Genomic DNA, 4,896 nt, shown 5'->3' on the forward strand with positions numbered 1-4,896 from the left:
ATACGTTTCACAACACATTGCGACAACTCTCCCAGCTCAGAAATCGGATGCAACAAGTGTAACCCAGAGACAAGTCGGCCCAGAGAGTGATTCAGGTGTTTTAATACATCTTTCGACTGGTTCGGTTTGCTGTTGTTAAGATTGTCGAGTGTCGGTTCGTTACATCCGTTCAGGTTAACAGAAGAATAAACTATGTGATACAGGATTGGGAGTTATACATTTCAAATGTTGTGAAATGCACTTATATGTGTAGTGCTTAATTTTTCTATCCTTATATCTGAAGTGCGTTCATATATTATATATATATATATATATATATAATATATATATATATATATATATATATATATATATATATATATATATATATAAGATTTATATATATATATATATATATGATGTGTGTGTGTATGTAAGATATATATATATATATATATATATCTATATATATATATATATATATATATATATAGTAGTAGTGTAGTAGTAGTAGTAGTAGTAGAGTAGTAGTAGTAGTAGTAGTTACGTAGTGTGCGAGTGGGTGTATGTGCATGTGCGCGTGTGCGCGAGTGTGGCGTGTGTGTTGATGTGTGCGTATGGTGGATGTGCGTGCATGTGCGTGCGAGTTGCATATACGTGTGTGTATGCGAGTGCGTGTATGTGCGTGAGCGTGTATGTGCGTGTGTGTGTCTCTGTATGTGGATGTGTGTGTGAGTGTGTGTCTGTGTATATATATGTCTGTGTGTATGTGTGTCTATGTGTGTATGTATGTTTGTGCGTATATGTGTGTGTCTGATGTGTATGTGTCTGTGTGTATATGCGTGTGTGTCTGTGTGTGTATGTATGCGTGTGTGTCTGTGTCTGTGTCTGTGTCTGTGTGTGTGTCTGTGTCTGTGTATGTGTGTGTGTGTGTGTGTGTGTGTGTGTATGTGTCTCTGTGTGTAAGTGTGTGTCTGTCTGTGTCTATTTGTGTTTGTGTGTGTGTGTCTGTGTATGTGTCTGTCTGTGTGTGTATGTGTATGTGTGAGTGTGTGTGTTTGTCAGTGTATATGTCTCTATGTGTATGTATGTGTCTCTGTGTGTATACGTGTTTCTGTGTGTGTCTGTGTGTGTGTCTGTGTGTGTGTCTCTGTGTGAGTTTGTGTGTATATTGGTGTGTGTGTGTGTGTGTGTGTGTGTGTGTTTGTGTGTGTCTCCGTGTCTGGTATATGTTGTGTGTATATGTGTATGCGTATGCATGTGTGTTGTCGGTAGTTGTCTCTGTGTTGGAAAGTGTTTCTTTGTGTGGTAATGTTTCCTCTGTGTGTGTGTGTGTGTCTCTCTCTGTCTCTCTCGTCTCTCTCTGTCCTCTCTCTCTCTCTCTCTTTCTCCTCTCTCTCTCGCTCTGTGTGTCTCTCTCTGTCTCTCTCTCTGTTTCTTCTCTCCTCTTCTTTGTGTCTTGTTGCTACTCTGTCTCTGTCTCTGTTTTTTCTCTTCATGGGGGTTTCCCTTTTCTGTCTGTCTCTTTTCTGTCTGTTTGTTGTTCCTATTCGACATAAACCCCTTTATTGGTCTCTGTTTTGTTTTTTCTCTCACTCTCTTCTCTCATTCTTCTCTCCTTCTGTGAGGTTTCTCCATCTCTGTACTCTCCTCTCTTCTCTCCTCGCTGTCTCCTCTGCTGGTCTTCTCCTTCTCTCCTCCTCCCTCTGCTCCTCCTGTCCTCTCTGTCTCTCTCGCTCCCTCCGGATGTCAATGGGGGCCCGTCTCTCCTGGTTCCGTAAATCTCTCTCTCTCGCTCTCGCCTCTCTTTCTCTCCTCCTCCCCCCCTTCGGGCTCTCTCCTCTCTCTTGTGTGTATGTGTATGTGTTATGTATGGGTGTGTGTGTTTGTCAGTGTATATGTGTGTTTTTCTATGTGTCTCCTTATATCTCTGTGTGTATACGTGGTTTTCTTTGTGTGTCCTGTGTGTATATTGATGTGTGTGTGTGTGTGTGTGTGTGTGTGTATGTATGTGTGTTTTGTGTGTGTGTGTGTCTCGTGTGTGTGTGTTCTTCTCTCTCGGTCCCTCTCGGTCTTCTCTTGTTCCCCTTCGTTTCCCCCCCTCGTTCCCTTCCTATCTTCTCTTTTCCCGCACCGGGGGGGGGGGGGGGGGGGGGGGGGGGGGGGGGGTCAAAGAGCCCCTGTCTCTCTCTGTGTCCCCCTCATCCCTCTTCCCTCTCTGTCCTCTCCTCGCTCTGCTCCTTGAGTCCTCTGTCTTTCGCTCTCTGTCTCTCTGTCTCTCTCTATTCTGTCTTTGTGTCTCTGTTCGCTCTCTGTCTCTGAATCTGTCTCTGTTTCTTTCGATCTCTCTCTTGTCTCTCTCTTTGTCTCATCCATCTCTCCGTGTCCCTTTCTCTCTCCTCTCTCTCTCTCTCTGCCCTCGAAAAGAACCCTCGCGAGCACACTCTCTATCTCGTCCCCGCTCGCCGGACACTCCTCTAATGATTCTGTCTCTGCCCGGTCTCTCTCTCTCGGTCTCTCTCTCGCTCTATGTGTGTGTTTGTGTGTGTAGGTGTGTGGGGTGTGTGTGTGGGTTGTAATAGGTAGCCGTCCTCCCAAGTTACTTCGACGCCCATGTTTTTATATTAAGTATGATTATAATTATAATGAATACTGATGCAAGATTTCGAATTTACTTCTTACACACACCATAGTTGCGATGTGCTATTGTTATTGACAGATATCAATAACTGCATTCAAAACATCCGTAAGATTTAGACACTTCATGCATTATGAATACCATAATATATGAACTATTTTGAGGTTTCTTCTCTTGTTTTGTTGCAAGTTTAGAGAAATTAAAGTAAATACTAAAATTCAATCTAATTTACAATAATAATAATAATAATAATAACAATGTGTGTTATGGGTATATATACAATGAATTCTTTTTCAGGTGGTTTGGTAGCTGGTATGTTGTGTTGGAGTAACTAGTATGCTAGGCTTGGGCCGGATCCTATCGTTACTTATATGGATGGAAGACAAGGTAACAGTGACCGTGTCTCGGTTGGCTGTCGTGATCTAGGCCATCGGACATAAGGCGTGTTACGAGCAAGCTAGTTCGCATGCCGGTACCGGCTCACCCAGAAGCGAAGTTTTTAACGACTCACTACAAACCTCTTCTCTCTCCTCCTCCTCACTAACCACTAACAGATTAACAACTACCCATTTGCCTCTGCTACATACAAGCGCAGATAGCGCCGCAGGTGATGCCCGAACATCGCTGCTTGAAACCTTAAAGGGATATTATATAACCTTAAGGAAATAAAAAATCAAAGTGATTAACGTCCGGTAAAAAGTTTCATACCAAACAAATGACTGAATATCATTCCCTATACAACAACTACGGATCGAATGTTAAATCCAATTAGAACACCTATACGCGGTATATTACTATATCATATAAAGTAGGTTACCCCATGCCAGTTTTGTTTATCACTAGCTTATTTGTAGTGCTAGAGACAAACATTTTAAAATATGACAATCATAATGTTGTAACGGACATCACTGATAATCAAGCGGTGTTGCCATTATAATTATTTATTTATTTTAATAATTGTTATTATGTTTTTAATTTCTTTATGGGATTTCGTTTCTAGTAATACATTTTGTGGCTAATTTTATTAACTTACTCCACATAATAAATCATACCATTGTTTCAAAAATGCCGTCAGATTTAACTAAATGTAACGATCTAAAAAAACTTCTTTCTTTTCTTTCTTTTATTTGATTTTCTTGCTTATATTCAATAAAGTTTCAAGCATTCTGATCCTGGACCAACCACACTCTCAGCATGGTGGGTGGGCTGTGTGTCCAGGACAGTGGGTTTAGAGTTTGGTGGTTTGTTAGCTGAAGACGAAGAGGGGCGTAGGTGGTCTTAGAACCTCCCATTGCTTGATTTCTTCTTTAAAACCTTCGCATCTGGGTTGGGAGCTGGTACTCCCCTCGGGCTACGAACCCCGGATACCTACCAGCCTATTTCACCCCCCCCCCGATGGTTTAACCACGACCACCACCGACAAACACACCTGTATACTTAAAAAAGAAGAGAAATATAAGCCGCACCCATACCCCCCGTCGCTTATAACCCTACCCCCCCTTACCCCCTAATGCAGATGACTGAATGTTTAAAGAAAGACACCTAGGACGGAAAATAGATCCGAGAAACTAGCCAAAAGGATAACTTTTACTGTATATGGTTAGCTAGCAGTATCCTTACAATAATGGTTTGGCTAGGGACTTCTTCCTCCTATTAACCAGCTAGCTGAACAGGCGGTTTCGCATTTACACTGAGAATCTTTGTCAATGGTGTGCGAAAGCAGATTTCGAGAACATGTTCCCTTGTTAAATATCTATATGCAAAAAACCGCGTCGTTTTTCACAATAGGCCTTAGACACACATATTTCATTCCTCCTGTATTATACGGCATAAATATTTTTGACTTGATTAATGTGAATATGTTAAAGGCATTGTCCTGAATTATAACTTATATTCGTCCAAAAAGAGAAAACCGCTAGTTCGAGTTTAAGTTGACGGTTTAATTTTTTGATTTGTCCGGTGATAATACACTTATTTCTACGTTCTTTCTGTTTCTTCTATCGCTCTAGTTTTAAGAAAAATACAAAATGCACATCATTGGTATTCGATTCGCCACTAAACTATACCCTTTCTTTTTCCTTTCTTAGGAAAGCTTCTAAATAGTTTTTTGTTGAGTCTTGTTTAACAGCACCACTAGAGCAACGATGGAATTTATTTACTCATCGGTCTATTGGATGTCAACATTTTGGTAATTGCGACCATAATAGGAAAAACCCTTTACGTTTTTTTTCCTTATGCAATAAAATCCCTTTAATTACCATCATCCCCACAACCGGAAG

Source organism: Gigantopelta aegis, unplaced genomic scaffold (assembly GCF_016097555.1).
Source record: "Gigantopelta aegis isolate Gae_Host unplaced genomic scaffold, Gae_host_genome scaffold72, whole genome shotgun sequence".
NCBI lineage: Eukaryota > Metazoa > Mollusca > Gastropoda > Neomphalida > Peltospiridae > Gigantopelta > Gigantopelta aegis.